The sequence below is a fragment of the Cuculus canorus genome, chromosome 2 (genome assembly GCF_017976375.1).
Source record: "Cuculus canorus isolate bCucCan1 chromosome 2, bCucCan1.pri, whole genome shotgun sequence".
Lineage (NCBI taxonomy): Eukaryota > Metazoa > Chordata > Aves > Cuculiformes > Cuculidae > Cuculus > Cuculus canorus.
The window spans coordinates 154,870,000-154,890,858 of record NC_071402.1 but is presented as its reverse complement, the minus strand read 5'-3'; the positions used below and the strand labels follow the sequence as shown (position 1 = coordinate 154,890,858).

Sequence of the window (20,859 nt, the reverse complement as noted above, 5' to 3'; positions counted from 1 at the left end):
CCTCTTCCCCACCCCTTCTTCCTTCTCTATTCTCCATCTATCCCCATCCCTCCCCCTTCCCCACCCCTCCCTCCTTCTCTCTTCTCATCTTCCCTCCCCCTCACCTCTTCCTCCCTCCCCTCCTCTCCCTCCGCCGCGGGCAGCAGGGGGCGCTGCGTCCCATCCCCGCCGGGCTGTGCGGGGCGGGGCGGGCGGTGCCTCCCTCCCTCCCTCCATCCGTCCGTCCGTCCCCTCCCTCTCCCGGCCGGGGCTGCTCCCCGGCAGCCGCAGAGCCCGGCGCGGCGGCTCCGAGCCATGCGCCCTCGGCGGCGGGCGGGCAGCGCGCCCGGCACCCTTCTTCCCGCGGGACGGTACCTCTCGGGGACTAAAAACTCTGTGGATACAATCAAGTGGCTCTGGGACTCTTGGTTTAGCAGGAAAAATTAAATAAAGCAATGTAAGTGTGTCTTTTTTGTTTGTTTGTTTGTTTGCTTGCTTGTTAATTTAAAAAAAAAAGATAAAAGAGGAAAAAAAAGAAGCTGCAAAGACCTCTGGTTCCGAGCGCATCGCGGAGGAGGAATTGGTAGTGCCAGGATTTTCCCTTTCCCAAACTTTCCTCCCGTCCCGGGAGTCTTGGAAAGACAACCAAGGGCTGGAGGAGAGAGTTGTCTCAGCAAAGATTGCGATGGGGTGTGAAAGTGGAGGAGTTAGATAGATATTTTGCTGTTGAAGAGTAACTCTGGTGGGGAATCGGTCTGGTTTCCATCTGTCTTCCGCACCCAGAAGTGCCGGAAAGAAAGAACAACAAGGAAAATACTCTGCAAATTGTTTATTTCATGTCATAAGGCATCAGATGTGTTGGAGTGGGAATTTATCGGCACGTTTGGAAGGGAAGAAATTAACTAGAATTTCATTTCATATTTTTGTGAGGGCAGGGAAAATGTATCAATCTCCTGTATCGTGGTATTATTTGTAAGAATTGACGTGTTTTTAACATTTTAACGTACGTTTTAAGTGTATCTCTTAAGGGTACCACTCACCTCAGAGCTCTTTGTAGGAGACCTCTGCTTAAAACGTTTGGAGTTCTTATTGGCATGAATTAAAAACTCGACTGGGCTTATGCAAATAAAAGCAAAGCAGGGAGAGCTCTGCTGCGCTCTGACAAGGTGATCATGATTTTATCAAGGCAGCCCCGAGGGGAACAGTGACATACTGCAAGCACTGTAAGAGAGAATGAAAGCTAAATGAGAAGCAAAACTTATGCAACCAAAGTATAGATGAAAATGGAATAAACCAAAGCTTTTTGTTTTATTTTTCCTGGAGATTTGGGTGAGGAGGTGGAGATGAGCTTCTAGAAAGCGGAGAAACGCAGGAGCCACGCATGCCTAAGGCAACAGGTCTTGTTGTGCCTGGAAAGGATAAGCTGAGTTTTGTGAGTGCTTGAGCCAAGCTTTTCCAGTTGCAACTGGGGCAGCCACTGATCCCACAGACGGGCGTCGCATCTGGAGCCGGTGGCCCGATTTCTCCCACCGCTGGGCGGGCGAGCAGCTCTTCCCGAAATACAGGGCGGATGGTGGAATAAATGCAGTGATTCAAAGAGGATTTGTCAATACTAAAAATAAACAGGCCTGCAGATGTGTCCTAGAGGGTCATGTCCAGGAGCAGCATTTTCTGGGCTGATGGACTGATTTCGGAGATTTTCTGTCCCTGTGTCCTGTCCAAGGTGCTGAAGTTCATTTTTGCTGTTATTTCCCTGGATTTCGGGGCTTTGGAGAAGTGGTCTTGGAGGCTTCCTCTCTTCTGCAACTGGTATGTGTGGGTTCCCCCACCCTGGGTGGTACGAAGAGAAAGCAGGGATGTGTTTTCAGACACGTATATTTGATCCGTCCTTTTGGCGTGGGAAAGCAGGCCAGGTGGAGCTGCAGATGGACCCAGCAGATCCTATAAGCTTTTGATGGCAGAGAATTGGAAAGGTCAGAACTGTGAGGCAGTGAGGGGTGAAACCTCCTCATTCTGATGGAGCAGGAAAGTGGTGTTTTTGAGAATGTCGCTGCTGTTGGTTTGAGTGCCTTTCATCCGATGAGATACCTGGTTCTGAAAAATGCTGAGGGAAGCCAAATAACAAGATGGAATTGGAATAGTGCAAATGGGATTGAAATGATGCCCACTGATTTTGGTATTTTTTAATTTTTTTTCTGGTGTAGCCTTTTCAAATGGCAAACAGTTGAAAGAGAGCTTCAGAAGTAGTGCGTCCTTAAGATAAAGAAAACCCCATGTCTTTTAAGGGCAAGTGTCTCAGTATTTAATCCGTGGGATGTCCTGCAAATTGTGATGTTTTTAGATTAATGTGCCAAAAGGTCTCAGCCTTAAGCAGTGGGGTTTACGTAACCTTTGGTATGAGGCAGATCACAGTATTGCCAGAAATAATCATAGACGAATGTTACTTAACTTGTATGTGATTGGAGTTCAACGTTGTAATGTGGTTTTACTCAGTTCTTGACACTCATTCTGAATCCATTCGTAATACAGCTTTGTGCTTCTGTTGGACTCTGAAAAGGTTTTACAGTCACAAAGGGTCAGATTCTAATGACCGTGTTTGCACAGAGAAGTAGTTTATGCTGTGGGCAGTCCTGCAGATTTAAAGCATGCAAAACCTCTGTACAGTATGGTAGAGAACCGATATTGTTTCATACTCTCAATCATTCATCAGAGCTTGCGAAGGTATTCAGTTGCATCATTAGGTATGTAGCCTAAATGCCTTGACCATGAAGGGTGTATATAGACCATGAGGCTTCCTAACTCTGAATGACAGCTTATGGGTGCAGACTTTAAAATGGCAACAGAGTTGAAAGCATTCCTGTCTTGAATCAGAAACTGGCCTCGTTCTCACTGTGATGAACTAACCTGTGGCACCAGCTAACACCTCTCAGGACTTTCACAGGCTACAGAAAAATGTTGAGTAGTTGCTGTGTTCTTGACTTTAAATGTGCTATCAAAATTGTATTTAAAAATCTAGTGATAAGAAATGACATCCTAATGGGCATGGGAGATTTCTGAAATATAGCTAATTTTAATTTCTTTAAAAAATCCTGTTTCTGATGTTAGGCTGTGATTGACTTTTATTTCTGCCTTCTCTTCTCTTCTCTTCTCTTCTCTTCTCTTCTCTTCTCTTCTCTTCTCTTCTCTTCTCTTCTCTTCTCTTCTCTTCTCTTCTCTTCTCTTCTCTTCTCTTCTCTTCTCTTCTCTTCTCTTCTCTCATTACCATTTCATGTTTAGTATCTTGAAGGAATGGTTTGCATGTGTATGTAAGCAAAGAACATTTTCAGTTGCGTATTAAAGTATGTTAGTGGTCATTCAGACAGCCTGGCTATGCTTTGCAGAAGGAACAGTTTATCATCTGTTATCACCTCAGAAGCCTTAGTTTTTGGAAGTTCAATTTGAAAAATACAGAAGAGACCTGTTGTTTTCAGAGGGTGGGTGCTCAGTTCTTCCTGAAAATTACTACCTTGTAAGTTGTCTCCAATTATCCTCAAGAATTACTTTGGAAAATTATAGCTCTGGTAGTTAAAAGGTGACAACAAGTAATTTCTCCGTTCTGTGAAATAAAACTCAGGTACAACAGAAGCAGCCTGACTTTTCTGCTTTGTGTTTACATGCTGTCTTGAGGTAGGGCCTTAATCATAGTATGAAGCAATTTATATTTGAAATTCTGTCATTACTTCTTACTTTTACTGTCTAACCTGGGGAAAAAGACATGAAGTCAGTTGGATATATTCTTGTTTGCTTATAGTGAGTATCTGTTCTACAGTGTCATGTATGACTGCACATAGTTCAGAGAAACGTGTTCATTTATCTTTTAAGTAGCATTGTCCTTGCGAACATCTACCAAAAGAAAACCCTGGTTATATTTATATTGATCTTGGTTTATTGTTTACTCGGCAAGCCAAACTGATGGACCTTCTTTGACCTGGCTCTGTCTCTTTGGGTTTCTCTTGCAAAGTGACAGTTTCTAAATCAGGAAGAAAACCAGGTCACATTTCTGACTCTACAGGATTTATCTCATTGCTCTTCTTTCAAAGTAATTAGAGTTACTAATAATGAGGAAAAGAAAACTTTTCCAGAACTGGAATGTCCCTAACTTTTCTCTCCTTCTTGCAGTTTTTGTGTCACCAAACAGATCCAGATAAATCATAAAGTTTGTTGTGGAGGATCCTTTTGCTCTGTTATACAGATAGTAACTTCTTTTAAGTGTAGCTGTAAGTGATGTGATCACCTTTGCTTTCTTTTCCTTAGATTATTAGCATTTTCTCATTTATTTCATATTCATTCTGGGATGGTGTTACTGGACTAGTTGCGGGCTGCCCAGAGGCAGTGGGTGAGATCCCACTATGGAGCTGCTCAGATTTCAACCTGGGGGGAAAATGAGGAGACATTTACCTACGCTAACCCCCATCCCAGTCCCTAAGCAGGCTGAGGACAGAGCGAACACACTGGTTTCGTCAAATACATGAAGCAGCAGCTGTTATATTCGGTGTTTATACCCTTCCTTTTTAGGTTTCTTATCAGTCCCAGTTCGTGGAGGCATATTCCCAGAATGAAGGCAAATGAACCACAAAAATTCCCTCTCTTCTAACACGCCCACTTTTGAGGAGGGGCAGCTTGGCTTCCTCTGAGGAGGTCACCTTGTGAATCTTTTGTGTGCAAAATTTTCACTGATGTGAAATGTTCCCTTATTTTTCACGGCACAAACGTGCCTCCCTGCGCTTTGTAATACACAAAGCCTTTTTTAGTCACAACTCTATATGACAAGAGTGGCTTGATCATTATTTTCATTATAATATTGCAAGAATTTTAAAATATAGTGATATCACACATCAAATAATAATGTTGTACCAAAGCCATGCAGAAAAATTAAAACTAGCGTTTTCCCTTTGCCTCCTTGTATTTAATTTCAAAATCAAAAGATTTTATTTTTTATCTTGGAAAAAATAAGTCCATTCTTTTCCAGTTTATGTATTTCAACTTTCAGCTTGAATTGAACTTTCCTGGTTCACTAAACTTCTGCAAAAGAGGCTTTATACTGCAGTGCTGAGAGCCCTGCCAACAGGTTCTAGGTTCTTTTCAAAGTTTCCTGGATTCCTAAGGTACTAAGCTGGCTCTGCATCCACGTTATCATTTGAAGATCTGCAAGTTGTGCTTTACTAATTTTAATCCTACTCCTGTATTAGTGTGACTTACTTAAAAGGTCTTACTGATGTTAGGTTCACGTGTAAGTGTATAAAATTTAGGTGACTGAATGCAGACCGTGGGCACAAGTGAAGTGTCTGTGTTTGAAGCAAGAAATCTTTCTCAATGCTTACGGCATTTGCAGGCTTATTTTGACCAATAAGCCAGGTTTGGGAATTTTAGAGGGGTCTTAGGAGGAGGCAGTTTTGCTTGGGGTTTTTTTTCTGCTGTTTATAAAGGCTTTAGAAGAAATTGAGAAATCTATGTAATAATTAGTTATGGAAAAATGTGCCTATGGACATATTCTTTCATCACTCATTAGCTGGAGATAGGTTAGATATTAAATATTTAGGCCAAAATCCATTCTTAAGGACTGCATTATTTCTATAGTGATTTTTTTTCCAAGATTATTTTTTTAAATCATAATAAAGTGGTCACTTTATAAAAGAAATGTACAGTTTTGTTACTGTCTGGGTGTCTGAATACACCACCCCTCCTGGCTGGCTTACAGCATACCAGGTGTAACAAGCTTTGCGTGCATGACAGCTGTAAGTTTACAGAGAATTGGTTGTGAGTAATCAAAACAGGACAGCACAGAGGAATTATTTCTAGTGATTCTCTGTGACCAAAAATTTACCTTTGTAGGAGCCAGCTCAGATTTTATGCCCCGCTGCCAGCCCATTTCAGTCCTCCAAGGAGCATCTCTGCTGCCAGGCTGTGCAAGGGCAGACGCTGCCCCTGGGAAATCCTGAGAAATATGAACCATGGTGATTAAAAAAGTAAAAAAAAAACCAAAACCCTCTGCATTGTGTAAAGCTCATAAAGGGGAGCAACTCTGTGATGAAGTTTTCTTTTTTCCATGTGATGTAGCCACCAAATGCGGGCACGGGGTTAGGGAGATAAATGTTAGAGGGAGGCTGTTGGTGATGGGAGGAAGACCTGCACGCGGCTGTCCTGCTGGGGACACAGACGTAACCATTGAAGGTGGAAGATGAAGGTGAAAGAATGATAGAGTTTCAACCCAAACTGAAACAGCTCTGAAACACATCATTAAAGCGTTACAGCCTGACCTGTAGACAGGCATTTGTGTTGTCTGAGGCCTGACACGTTACTAGCTGTTACATAATGCACAATTATAAAATCACACTAAAGCCTCTTTAAAATACCTGCCTGATTATAACAGGGTAATTATGCCATGTTTAACGGAGCTGGGTGCTTCGGGGAAGGGACACCCTTGCACCAAAGCCTGTTCCTCTCCCTTCCGTCTCAGATGCAGCTGACAGTGCTGTCCTCTTGGCCTGGGAAAGTCCTAATCCCTCCAAAGCCCCCCAAGGTTGTATGTCTGCTCCCCGCTTTGTACTCCTGCGTCGGCTCTCATGTTACAGGGGTTGTCCTTTCCTTCCGGACGAGAATTTCTGGCTACCGCTGCTCCCCATATTAGTACAGCCAGCGCGACGGCGTGACGCAGCCACCCTCTCTCCCTCCCTGGGGCTGAACACTTCATCTCTGTTGCCTCTCCAACCCAATTTCCAGTCTCTGACATCGAGCTATGTGTGGCTTCTGTGCTACTGGAGGGGCCAGAGGTGTTGCAAGCCGTGTCTGCAGCAAGAGGGTCTGGAAAGCACTGCAAGTATCTTAAGATTTTTTTTTTCTTTATCTCTTTTCAACAGTGTTTCACGTCGAGAGGTCTAATCTCCCTCAATGCATGCGTGTAATTCTCATTCATGTGAGCGCAGGGGCTGCTGTCGGTGTGTGTCGTGTGTCTCTTAGGAAATAACCCCTTTGGAGTTGTAGCGTGTGGCAAAGTTTCCCCTGTTTGCTGAGGTCCTTGTAGCTCTTTTCTTCCCTGTGTCCATCAAGCAGAGGGATAAATCCTTCTCTCAGCTTGGCCGGCATGAATCCAGATCGATTTGTTCGACTTCGGTGGAGCTAATCCAGATTTACACAGCCCTTTCCCTGAGGACTTCCCTATTTTTTTGCTGTAGGTGACAGTTAGTGGGCCAATGTCAAAATACATCTGATGTAGCCAGATTCCCTGTCTCCAACCATTAATTATTCCCTGTTAAAAGTTTCTCAGGGAGATCAGTTGTATTTGAAAACAATATAGAAATTCTGTAGCTAATTTTAGAAAGTAAAGGGGATTTTTTCCCCCTCCTGTTGAAACTAAATATAATTTGAAAGATAATGTATGAAGATTTAAATATAGCATGTAATTATACATTGCATATGAATAGATTCTCTCAGTTTTAACATTTAGTTTATTTTTCCATCTTCCTCAGCCGACAGCTGTTAGATAAAGAGAGAAAAGTAAATAGTTGTTATGAAACCATACGTCATAGCAAAAGGAAAAAAAAAAGGAATCATCACATGAATATGGGAAGAAATAGGCAGAATAAATCCTCTCTGTGCTTTTCCCCCTTGTCCCGTCCTTTCTTGATACTGCTATAGTAGTACTTTACCTAAAGAAGTACTTTAGCCTAGAATGAATTTCCTGTAGGTCTATTGTGGTCCTCTTCCTGCTGTCTTTAGGCAGTTTTGAATCAAGGCTCCAAATTCTTCATGGGAGGATGACATTGGGGTATAAGCTTTCCTAGAAAAGTTCTTGGGTTCCTATTCCTTTAGTGGAAATTTTGCTTGAGTTACATTGGGTTTGCTTTTCTATGAAGTTGCCTAAACTTTACAATGCCTGAAAGCTTTGTTATGACCACTCAGTGTCTGAACAAGCATCTGTAAGGTTTACAGGTGGTGTTCTGGCTGCCTAGGGTGGCTTGGAGAACTTGGTTTCTCCTGTCGCTGGGAAATGTAGCACTGGTCATCATGTGCTGTTAGATCTGTGAAAATTATTCTTTTTCTTAAAAGACTTTTGTGGCTTTCCCCAGGTTTTCCCTGTTTCATTAAGCTTGAGCGGTGCTGGGCTGGCAGATCTTGCTCTGTGTGTTGCGAGCTGAATAGTTGGGATCGAGATAGTGAAGCTCTCTGCTTTTCAACTGCCTCTCAGGGGAGATCAGAAACAGTGCACTGGCTCACATGCTTTTTAAAGAAATATGGATAATGGCAAAAAAGGCCACCATAACAATAATAATAACAACGACAACCATGACCTGGTGATTCTAGACTCCTGGGAACCAAGGAAATAGCTGAATATGAGGTTATGGTCTGAAAACAGTGAAAGATTCTGTGCTGTGGTTTTCTTTTATTAATTAGCTAAAGTGATGTTCAGAACCTGAAATGAAGGCTTTTAGACGCATCTCTGGTGCCTAATTCTGCTCACTGTCTCATAACAGAGTGAATCAAGAGACTGTTTATTGAAGTCAGTGATGCAGTGTTAACGTAAAAGCAACATAAGGGAGATGGAGGATTTGTTTACAAGCATAAAAGTCCCCTGGACAGTTTAACACTAACAGTGAAAATTACTGAATAGCTGCAAAACGTAGAGCTGAAATGTAGCTGAAATAAGTTTTCTGGAGCATTTACAGAACTATCTTAAAGGCCTGATCCGGAACATGGTGAAGCTAAAAGTAAAACTCCTTTTGACTTCTTTAGATCTGACATTACACTTTAAAAGATCATTCCCTCCCTGGAATTTTCTAAAACTGTCTTTTATGTGTTTATGTATTAACTGTTATGCGAGATGTAATGTCTTTTGTGTCCCTTTAGTGCTTGGATTGGTTAAACATAAGAAGGAAATAGTATAATTAAATTGTTGCACTGGAAATATAATTTTCTATGTATTTAGTTATTCATTGGACAGGCTGTAGAAAATAAGTCTTCTGCTGCTCAGTTTCCCAAAAGCTGGTTTTACCATTGCTGTCATCACACATCTGTCCTATCCTGTAACTTTTGAACTCACTGGACTATTTGATTCAGAGTTTCTGAACTAAAAGATATTCGGGGTTTGCAAGAGTTGTCAAACCATGTTCCTGGATAGTGAGTAGAAAAAGACTCAAAGGAATGTCATACGTAAGAAAGTGGCTGTAGGATGACTCAGCCGCATGCTACACAGCAGTGACTCCATCAGAGATCCATAGTGAAGCAGATTACTTAGGTAATGTGGGTTGCTCACAGAATTTTTACTGTGTTATATCGTATTGTATTGTATTTTATACTTAATATCCCATTGTCAGGCCAGTGACTGCTTAACCTACATCAACCAGGCTCATGAGATTAGGTGCCACCAGGTGAAGGCTTGTAATTGTGCAGTTTTAAAGAGAGTATGGAAACAAAGCCATGGAATTTCAGCCTTTTTTGAAATCCTATCTGAAAAGGCTCCATGATATGGATTTAGTGACTGGTCCAGACCTGCCAAAGATCCTCGTTAGCTTCAGGAGGCTGTGGGTGAGCTTGCACGTGCAGTCTGCTGAGAACTGAGTGTCAGGAATTAGGGACCAAGTTTGCCCCCAGCTGTGAGAAAGCTTGCGGTCCTGTCAAAAGACTGGAGGAGGTGAAAGAAGGACAAAGATGATGTCCCAGAGGATCATGACCCTCCTGCTCTAATCCTGCCCCCACACTTCTGTAGCTGAATTTCCCTTTTGTAGGTGGGGGGGGGAATGTTTGATGGTATTGGCACCACTGCCCACTTACATGCATCAGATATGCCTTAATAGCCATATACATAATGTACATATTATTTATATATGCATTTATATAAGCACACAAAACCAAATCAGGAATGAAGCAGGAATACTGAAAATGCAATTTCCAGCTCCACCAGTTGCATACTCCCCATTTTGCTGGGAATTGGCATATCTGTGGTGTCAGATGGGACGCATGTGCCCAGCTGTCGGAAGAAGCTGGTACAAACTGGGATGAGAGGCAACAGGGAATACACTGGGGATATGTGTGCATCCTTGCAATGAAGCTGTGGCTATTTCTCCCCTAGCCTTTACCCTGACCATCACTGCGAGTGGTAGGGAAGGGAAAATGGAGCGTGTTCCTGACCCCAGTAATCCCCAGCTGCCACCGAGCCTCCCAGGAGGCACCCGTGGCCAGCGCAGATTAACACAACCCACAGTGGGGACTGGCCTATGGCCAGCATGGCGTGGGGATCAAAGGAGCATGGAGGTGGCTGAGAGCCACCTTTGGGCCCCTCCTCTTCGCCCTGCTCTGCCGCAGCTTTTGCCTTCCCTGATAAATCACACCCACTCTCTGCAGTTGGTTGTGGATCCAAGTGTTTTTTCCCCCTACATGTTTCATAAGGTGTTTATGGCTTATGGCTACAGGTGCTTTCTTAGCTAATAATTGGGATATAGTCATCTTGCTTAATGATCCTACCAGGGGAGCGATGTGCATGTGGGCTAGCTGCCTTTTTTTTTTTTTTTTTCTTGATGAACCAAAACAAGGTCTTCTGACCCCAAACAATAAATCCTGACAGCACAAGGATGGGAACCATCGTGAGGTTGTCACAGGCAGATCCAGTGCAGAGACATGTAATGAGCTGTGTCCAGTTCTGTGCATTGTCCTTGCTGGATAAGCTGCCTCTAGGAGGAAAGAAGCAGGAGAACTGCGTGCATGATTATTTTGGAGCTTAAAAGGTCATAAGGAGTCGTGGAAAACACGGGCATGTGCACACACAGCACTGAAAATTATATATGTTAATTGCAAGCTAGTGCCCTTGATATGGTTTGCACTGGGTGGCCTAGCTAAGAAGCTTTATCTCTGTTAGACAGGTTAATTTTGAGGACTACTTGTCTGCCAGGACCAAGAGTAAGTTGTCTTAAAACGTGTTCTGGAGAAACCATCAGCATTTTCCCCATCAGCTCTAGCAGCCCTCGTGCCCCAAAATGCAGTGGGTATTTCCATATGCATGAGAGAGTCCTTTCAGGGAGGTTCCTCATCCCATGCAACCCCCCCTTGGGCACCTTCATTTTCAGCCTTTCATACCTGGGCCGACAGGAGCTTTGTAAAATAGTGAGTACTGCTGCCTGGCAGCGCACAGCTGTACAGCTCTGACAACCAGCCTCGTTGCTCCCATGGATGATAAGTTTATTTTCCAAGTCAGGGATTGTGACAGCGGTACTGTTCTTACGGTGACGTGGTCCTTGGGCATGGCCAAGGAGTAACACTACCTTAACTTCTGTGTGTTTGTTGAGTTATCCCTCTTGGATGTTAAACCAAAGTCCTGCTCAGGCAGGAAAGCAGCTGAGCAGTGACATGTGCAGGAATGCTCTTGCAAGGGCAGTTTCTCCTCTCACTTCAGTGGACCAGGATCTCACATTGAATGCAGAACACCATCACTTCATACTTCTGAAGAACTGCCATCACTTCAGTTGTGGCAGCTGAATGCTCACAGTGGTTTGCAGGACCATGTGTCACAAAGCAGGACTCGACAAGCAGCACCTCGCGCATGTCTATGGGACGTAAAATATCCTCATGTTGGGTATTTTCTTCCCGATGCCAGTTTGAAAGCTAGTTGTATAGTCATAGTTAGCTTTGCATACGTTTTCGTGGTTCCCTGGTACGTGATTTCTTTCAGGATATTCCTGTAATGTTAATGAATGTGAAAGTTGTCATTAGCATGAAAGATTATTGCTTATAGCAACTGCACAATGTATTAGGCTATCCATCAGTCTTGCTGTTAGAGCACTCTGTAGAATTCAATAAGTGGCATTATTTAGACAGTTGCCTTTACAAGCTTGGGAAACTCTGTGAAACATCTTATAATCTAGGCAATAGCATTGCTGAAAAGCAAGTTAGCTCCATCGATTGCAGTTCTTCACTTTGGTTACTGAACTGCATGCTAAAAATAATTTTAAAAAAAAAGCAAAATTGAGATCAATCTCTAATTGATCTTGACTTGTTGTATCCAGTTAAAAGTAGAACCAGTGCTTTCTGAAATGTTACTGATGTTTGGGAGCTTTGTAGAGCTTCATACGAGAGAAAGCATCAATAGCAGAGTGTAAGATCTCTTAATTTGGGCTTCATACAGAGTTTTAGACACTTAAATGTCAGACTGAAGTTCAAGTGTTCATCAAAGTCCTGTGAGGATCTTCAATGTCAATGAATTTCATATTAAAACTATCTTGTGAGGCTTTGCTGCCTGTAAATGCTGGTGCCTTGAACCAGAAATTGCAGCGAACCATGGACTGTTGAAGCAAAGGCCTCTGCAGGATAACGGGATGGCTGGAGAGAGTCTCTTAGCAGGGAATAATGGGGGAGCTGTGGCCAAAGCGGAACTCAGCTGCTTTGCTTTGACTGTGGGTCAGCTGGGGACAGCATCCTGGAGGGTAGAGTCGGGCTGCGTGGCTCCGTTCTGTCCCTCCACCTCCAGCAGAGCCAGGGGGACTCGGGTTGCAGTTCCCATGCTAGAGTTGGTGGAAATGGCTCTCTCCCAGAAGCACGAGGTCAGGCAGGGACCCCCCCTCACGCAATGCTCAGCATCACATCCCACTCATCCATTTCAAAAAATACTACCCAGCTCCCTCTGCTGAGGCTGCTGCTTTTCTAGATGTTTTACCCTGGACCTCCAGCCGTGTGCTGGGGGATGGAGCAAGGGGAGAGCCAAAACAGAGAGCAGCCTATTTTTAGGCTGACTATCTCCCACTCCCTGGCAGGCGGGGTGCCAATTAGGTGGTGTTGCAGGGTGACGCTTGCCAGTCTGTAATGCAGCCCCGACGGCTGCCGGGCCATGGCACGTGCTGGAGCAGAAAAGGAGCAGAGATTTGAGCCATATTTCTGCAGGGAGAGACCCCGAGCCTCTCTAGATTTGCAGTAATGTTTATTATCCTCTGTTGCACTTGTTTGTTTTTAACCGGATAGCTCCTTGTCCCTCCCATCGCATTTTATAACACAGTTACATACATACCATGTCAGATGGTGTTTTGAAGCCCAAGTATGGGATTCTGCTTGTGCCTTTCTGTTCATTTGGTAGCAGGATTAAAAAAAAAAAAAAATCAAAGGCTATAAAACTTAAGTCCCCATAATTCAGAGGCTGTAAGAAAGTAAAACTGTGATCTTCTACTCTGTCTCCCAAATAGCAGAGGGCTCTCCATAATTTGTTAGTTTTTGAGCTAGAGCATATACCATCTAGAAAACCTGAACTGAGGAGATGATTTTCCCATCCTTCAGTCTTTGGTAAATTATCAGCCTTTGGTAACCTGTGGTTAAATTACTTTCTTAAAAGTGTGCACATTAAGCCTAATTTATATTTCTTTTGTTCCAGTTCCTGGCCACTGGTTTTCTTCCTTCTTTGACAGACTGCAAAGCACTCTGTAGTATGTGAGAAGTAGTCTTATTGTAGGTTTGTTTGTCCAAGGGTACTGGTACAGTGATTAATTCATCCTTTTACTTCCTTTTTTTTGTATGCTTGAGCTCTCCGTAGCATTTACTATGCGCTTGTTTTCCAGCCCATAATTGTCCTTACTGATACTTCCCTAAACCTTTCCAATTTATCAACATAACCCATGTGTTTTGGACATCAGAACTGAAATGCTCTATGGGGGCAATGTTCCCATCAAATCATATTACTGTCCTCTGAGCCCTGATTAACCTAGCCCTGCATCAGCTATTCTGCTCTTTTGCCCAGAAAGCAGAGAGGCTGACAGTCACTCAGATCTCCCTGTTTATCTGTATAAAACACTTCCACAACTGTGCTTTTCTTCTGGTGCTTTACAATAGTATCCCAATACCTAGGAAAGCATTGATACTCAGAGTACATTGGCCACATCTGTAGTTGATTGCATAATTGATTGCAATTATCCCAACTTGTTGATTTAAATGTCTAGCTAAAGGAACTGGTATATATTGTACTTCTTTATTGCTCTAAAATTGAAAAGAATGGCATTCTCAGCATACTATTGCTCCATGGCATGGATTTTTCTCAAGTACAGAACAGAAATATGTATTGAATATTTCTGCCCTTTCCGTGGTGTTGCACTTGACAGTACTTACATTTTGTTCCTTATGTATTTGAAATGTTCCTTCTTGTCCTTAAAAAGGCCACCAATGTCTCCAGCTCTAGTTTCTCCCTGTGTCTTTCTACTCTGTCACTGGCACCTGAGTTACATTTATTATTCTTGACTTCCTTTTATTCTTTTTTTTTAAGCATTTTACACAGTGGAGTTTGTGCAGCATTTTTTTGCACCATGCAAGAAATTTTGGTTGACATAAGATAGGAGACAAATGCTTTTTTGAGCGCATCAGTGGCAGGACCTTTCCCTCCCTCTGCACTACTTACTGACGTGGGATTTGAAGAATGATGCAGTGGGTATTTGGAGAGAGCTGAGAAACTAGGAATGGGTGAGATCCTTTCTATGCAGAAAGCCTGAGCAAAACAAATCTGCTTCACATCACCAAACCGTGATGCATTCCTTTTAATGAAGGACAAATCCCTAACTGTTAAGAGCAGTCTGGTACCTGTTTCCATATCATATCACATGATGGCAACTGCAAACATGCTCTTTTTTTCCCCCAAGAAATGTGGTTGCAGTAGCATGCTACCTATTCTGTTTTTCTGGTACCACCTCACACATAACGGGGACTTATGAAAATGATGCCACGGACAAAAGCAGATTCATTAGCCTACAGCCACTGTCTTTCTGCAGCTCAGCAGTAAGTCCGTCTCTTCTGACTTTGTCCTAAACTGGAGACTGCAACAAAACAGTGTCGTTGACACAGTCAGTAGCTTGAGCATGCTCTTGCTGGGCTGAAACATCCAGGACTTCAGGAAAAGTCCTCTGCTCTGTGGGAAAGCCCAGGCTGGGAGATGAGCTGCAAGCACAGCTTCAATGAGTCAAACACCGAGTGTTATGAGGAGGAAGGATAACTTCCCAAATCATGGTTGAATCCCTACAAGCCAGTGAGATTTTTCTTCCACTTACTGAAAGTATCAGAATTCAGTCTTTCAAACCCCCTGATACTGGGGTCCCTTAGCGAGAGACACGAGGCCTCCTGGCTCTGACTGAACAGGCATGAACTCTGGGCTGATGCATATTTATTTATTATTATTTTCTATTTCATTCTGCTGATTGTCCTAAATGCAGGGGAGGAAAATGACTTTCAAATGAGAAGTTTTTTCATAAGCCTAAAGCATAGCTGTGGTTGGAATGTAAGCTTTAATCAGTGATTTGTGGGAAAGATGTGTAACGAAAGTGTAATCTTTTCTGGGTTCCCTTTCATCCTCCTGTCAGCTGTAGGGTGGTGTCCCTTGGAAGAAACAGGGGTTCCGTGTAAAGGATTTAGGCTCTTTTTAAGCACCTTTTTGGCAGGAACCATCCACCTTTCTTATGTGCCCTGAGAGTAATAATAAATATTAATAATATTGCTGAAGTTGTCTTTGTGGAAAAGCTGTGCTTTACTGGGGAAGCACAGTATTTTTAGTTTTGAGCATTTCTAAATCTTACTCTTGGATTCAAATATCTCCTTCAGTTCAGAAGCAGACAGGTTCCTGCACTCTTCATCAAAGGACTGCCTTTAACCCCAAGAAGATCTTGCTCCTTCCATCACCCCAAAGCCTCTTGCCCCAGGCATCTTGCAAGTGGCCACACACCAAGTGAAAGGAACCTCTGCTGGAAGCGCAGCGGTATCTTTCTGTGGCAGATTACATGAGCTGCCGAGGGTCCTTATAATCGCTCACCATCCTGCCATGCCCAAGGGGCAGTCCATGCCCCAAGAGCTTTTGCTATGCACCTAAAATATCCCAGGCATTCTTGGAAGTGGTTGCAGTAAAGACCTACCAGAGGAGGTTACGTTTTTAAGAGCACAACCAGAGAAGCTACTTAGCATAGTTTTCCATGCTGCTAATGTGGTTTATTGCTTCTAGAACCTGACCTCCTATTGTTGCAAGCTGCTGTATTGCGTGCTATGGGTGCTTTTACTCATTTGGAGCTGGTCCAGAGATCTCTAATGGAGTCTGCACTGCATGACCTAGGTGTGCTCAGCATGACAATATCCCCTGTACTGAGGAAGCTGGTTTATCACACTGTTGTGGACTAGGAGAGCTGGGGATGTGGGCCAGCAGCCCACCCTACCTTATGCTGTGGTCTGGATCTTGCAGAGTACTTGAGGATGCGAGAGAGGGATGAAGGGAGGGGCACCTCTGTAGTCCCCATCACCACATGAGGCCACAGGGTCTGTTTTGCTCCACTGCAGACTTCAGTGTGTGTGTGCAGAGCGCTTCAGTCCAAGCATGGGTGTGCAAAGGACTGAGTGAGCAGTGAGTCATCTCCAGCTTTTGCTAATGGGAAACCTGACAGCATTCAAATTGGAAATGGACAAAGGTTGGTTTCTTGGACTCATGTTCCCCTGCACTGGTGAGCCCAAGATTCTTGCAGTCATGGCTGCCCTACTCCAACCCATCATCTTCCTCCGATGGGTTGAGGCTTTGGGGGATAGAGGAAGAATGAGGCAGAAGAAAGTGGAGGAATATGCAGAGAGTGCTGGTGAGGGGAAGAGCTCTCATTCATCCTGACCCACAATCAGGACCACCTCCTGTCTTATAATTGTCGCCATGACCAAAATACAGCATCTTAACATTATCAGTACTCCTTTAAGCATTTACCATAGCAGTATACTTAGTACTGTAAATAATTTTTTCGTGCTTTGGTGTTGCTGTTTTGACCTTGTTTCCCATTCTACAGCCTTCTGTTGCTAAAGTGAACATTTGGTTTTTATTGTGCTTTTCATGGTTTCTTGACAGTTAACAGCATTTTACTTTTAGTATAGTTTTCTTTTTTTTTTTTTTCCCTCATGTTTAAAATGCTGATGCAGGCAATAGCATCTTGATTGTGAGGTCAGTTGCTTTCTGAGATGCTTAAATATAGATTGAGAAAAAACCTTCTTTTTGTCAAATGGTGACTTTTACGTCTGAATAGCCCATAGCGACCTTGTCTGTATTTTGAAAATCTAAAGATCTCTTTGTTACCAACGTAGCAGTTTCATATTGGAAGTGGGGAAAAAACTGTATTATGGAGGTAAAAGCTTCGGATGACAATGTGATTTTACTGTTGGGTACTGTGAGCACAAGCACACGTGTTTAGGTTTAAGTCAGAGAAGGTGTTCGTGTGTGTTACTTGCCATTATTTTTAAAAGTTAGTTTTTAATGGCAGGGTTTTGATTGTCCAAACACTGTTCCCGGCTTTTACTATCTGTGACAATTCACTTGTCTTTCTGGGTGTGGAGAATGGATGAAGTTGCAGGTCAGACAGCATGGGGCTGGAGTAGAGCTTCTCAAGGCTTTTACATTTGGGCTGGGAAGCTCTGCAGTTACTGTAAGTTCAACCAGCCTCAAGGAAGCATAGGGTGAGCTGAGATATTCTCCAAAGGAAAGGCTGCAGCAGCTGAGGGAAAGCGAACTGTAAATTTGGAGGAGATGTCAATCTCTCCAGGGAGGAGATCTTGTGTCTGCTTGAGAATGGAAGGTGGATATCACTCTGAGAGTGATGTTTGCCTTGGATGATTTTGAGTCACCTGAATGACGTGCCTGGGCATGTGACAACACTGCCAAACTGGGCTGGAAAATGAATCATAGAATCACTAGATTGGAAAGGACCCACTGGATCATTGAGTCCAACCATTCCTAACAATCCCTAAACCATGCCTCTCAGTGAACTGGATCTCAGTGAAGAGAATATACGATAGCTGCTACATTAATTAATTCCTTGAAAAAAAAAAACCCAACAAAACAAAACCACCAAAAAGTGACCTGGCTTTATTTAGACAGCATCCTGCCACCACAGGAAGCACTATTTTTCTCATTTAACAGAGGTGTAGAGCTGAGGGCAAATTGTATGCCCAAAGCTCTGTAGAAACTGCTCAGCAGAGTGTTTGCCTTCCACCCTACAATAGCAAACACAATGTTGGACTACCTCTTCAGACTTTGACAGATGGCTCCAGCATGCACCTTCTGGTCCTAGGGCCTTCCACCTATAGCTCTCCAGAGTTTCAGCTTTCACCACAATTTGTTTTCTTTTTCTCCAAAACTTTCCTACTCCTGCCTCAAATTCTGTTTAGGAAAACATTCCCCATCACCTTGCTTTTGTTTCATTCCAAACAGGAACAATTCCCACCCAAGAAGCAGCACTGAATTCAGGGGTTTTGTGAACAAGAACTGCTTGTGAGCATTCCTTTTACAGTTAATCAGGTGTAGAGAGAACACACCTTGAATGGCAACGCTCACATATGACCTAAGACATTGCCTGGAGTTGCATCTATGTCTGTCCTGGGGCCATATGAACCTAGAGTATCCGGGTTCTCGCCATGTGCTTTGCTGAATTGGGATGGCTAAAACGTGCTGCTTAGATGATCAAATGCTTGTCTTCAGGGATGCTGAGTTTTTACAGCCAAGGTCTGCGCTGCTTTCCAGTCCTTGAAATGGACCACTACAGGTGCCCTGCCTGTTTCTCTGCATGAAATTTGCCATGCGTGTTGAAATTGTGCTGTAGGAATAACAGCATGTTCAAAGTGTGTTGGCATGAGTAGTTCTAATGCTGATCCTAACCCTATATAGACTCTGAAAAAAAAAGACTCAACAAAACCGCTGAAAATGTCTTTGAGAGCTTAGCCGTGAGCGTACAACATCTGTAAAATATTTAAAAAGTAGTCAGAAAGGGTAAAAAGTTTAGAGCAAAAGGAGAAGAAAATGTGCTGCTAGTTCAGCAGAAAAGACAGTTGTACCTGCTAGTAGCAAGAACAACTTCATCATCTGATCGTTGGACTTCTTCCAGCTTGTCACAACAAATACTGCACACCCAAGGCTATTTGTTGCATTAGCAATAAACTAGTGAGCATAGGGAGCCACAGCTCACGTTGGCACATAAACTAGACACAAGCTACCAGCTGCGTAGGTGTACTGCTGTTTAGGAAGTAGGGGAAATGGTGAAGGCGTGAATCGTGGTCACACTGTGATCCCCACCTCAATCAAGCCCAAGTGCTAAGTCAAGCCTCAAGTGGGAGCATTATCTGCTATTTTGCTAGGAGTGCTTACAAGACATCTATCACCCTGCAGCTGAGGTTCACTGTGCTGTAGTTAAGATAGGACAAATCTTTGTTCTAGGACAGGGCAGGGCACAGCAGCGGCTGTCTTCAGATCCCAAATGGCAGCTCAGAGGTTAATCTAAGGAGAAACCTGCATTAAGCTGTAAATGAGTAGAAGGACATTGTTTGTCTTACTTGGAACTCAACCAGGCTGTATGTTTTTCCCAGTATGACTGAATTCCAGAGGTAGGATCTGTCTTAGAAACACAGCTTAACTCCACCACGGAGAGTTGCATCAGAGCAGTAGTACAGCTGGGGCTCGAATCTTTCTTTGAGTTGCTAAGGTCTTTCACGCTAAATGAAACACAGGAGTGAATTAGCAGTCAGATGTGTGCGTATCCCTCGTGTAATGTACTCAGGTGGTCTGGTTTGTTCAGAAGGCAAATAACTTCACATTGCAGTTTGCTAGATTCATGACAAAACAGTCTTAAAATATAGCCCCAAGTTGACTGTGTTACAATAGTGCAACTTTGCAATTGCAGAGACCTGAATGAACTTCGTAAGAACACATTTTTATAAAGGTATGTACATTCTTATGGGTACCTGAAATGAAAGAAAGGCACTCCTCTGTGGCACAGCCAGAAATAACTCCCTGTGTTGCAAATGGTCCAGAAGGTAGATGCCAGAAATGGTAAGATGAAGAAGAAAGCCCACATCACTCTTGTTAAAAGCACTTGAAGGTAGTTCTCTACTGTACATCACTCTTGATTTATCTTGTTTGAGATCAAATCACCTGACTTTCATCGAGATCCCTGTCTGTTCCAGCAACTGGATGAACAGGGAGACAAGTGAGCTGCACCTTCTGGAAAAGGATTACAAGATAGAGTGCCATTGACTTTCATGGTGGAGCTATGTGAGTGTTGGTCTCTTCTCCCAAGAGATGGATGATAGGACAAGAGGGAATGGTGTCAAGCTGTGTCAGGGGAAGTTTAGATTGGACATTAGGAAACGTTTCTTCACAGAAGGGGTTGTCAAGCACTGGAACAGGCTGCCCAGGGAGGTGGTTGAGTTACTATCCATGGAGCTGTTTAAAAAGTGGGTAAACAAGGTGCTTGGGGACATGATTTAGTAGTAGACAGGTAAAGTTGGAATTGATCGCTAAGGTCTTTCCCAACCTAATGATTCTGTGATTCTATGTAACCAAGGTGTATATAACATTGCAACCCAGATTTTTCTCAGCATCTTGACCTGAACAACGCTGTTTACAAGAGAAAGGAGTACAGAGATGACAGTAATGGAGAAAGAGCAATTAGATTAACTATCCTTTAGAAAGAAAAGTTTGTACTACTTTGCTTTCTAATGGCGACCTTGAGGCTGCCTTCAAGATAAGACTTGCAGACAGTAAATCCTGAATCCCAGAGATGGGTACAGCAGATGTGGCATTGAAAATCACAGGCTTGTTAATAATTGTGGGTTAATATACTAAAAGAGTGTCTACAGTTTGCCAGAGAAATGCTTATGTGTGAAGGAGAGAGGGATAGAGCACTAGGTACCTAGAGACCATGGAGACTGATCTTTTAGGCCTCTGCTGACCAACCCATAAGAAGCAATTCCACCAAGTCCAATTTGACCTCCCAGGCACCTAAATTGTACATTGCCCTTCCACTTTTCAAAGCCAGCAGCTCTGGTCAAAATCAGACACTGATTTTGAGGTGAGAGCTACTTCTAGAACCAGAGCTTGACCGA

The 20,859-nt window shown here is 43.3% G+C and overlaps 1 protein-coding gene across 5 annotated transcripts in view; it reads left to right on the top strand.

Annotated features, from left to right (window-relative positions):
• The first annotated feature begins 256 nt into the window (after positions 1 to 256).
• Positions 257 to 20,859, top strand: part of SCN5A (sodium voltage-gated channel alpha subunit 5) — a 221,594-nt gene continuing 200,991 nt past the window's right edge. For 4 of the 5 annotated variants that reach the window (XM_054058158.1, XM_054058157.1, XM_054058159.1 and 1 more), the window contains exon 1: positions 257 to 436. The gene's annotated coding sequence lies outside the window, so the exon portion shown is untranslated. Of the gene's footprint in view, positions 437 to 1,302; positions 1,789 to 20,859 lie in introns of all 5 variants that reach the window. The other variant, XM_054058156.1, reaches the window with a different exon arrangement.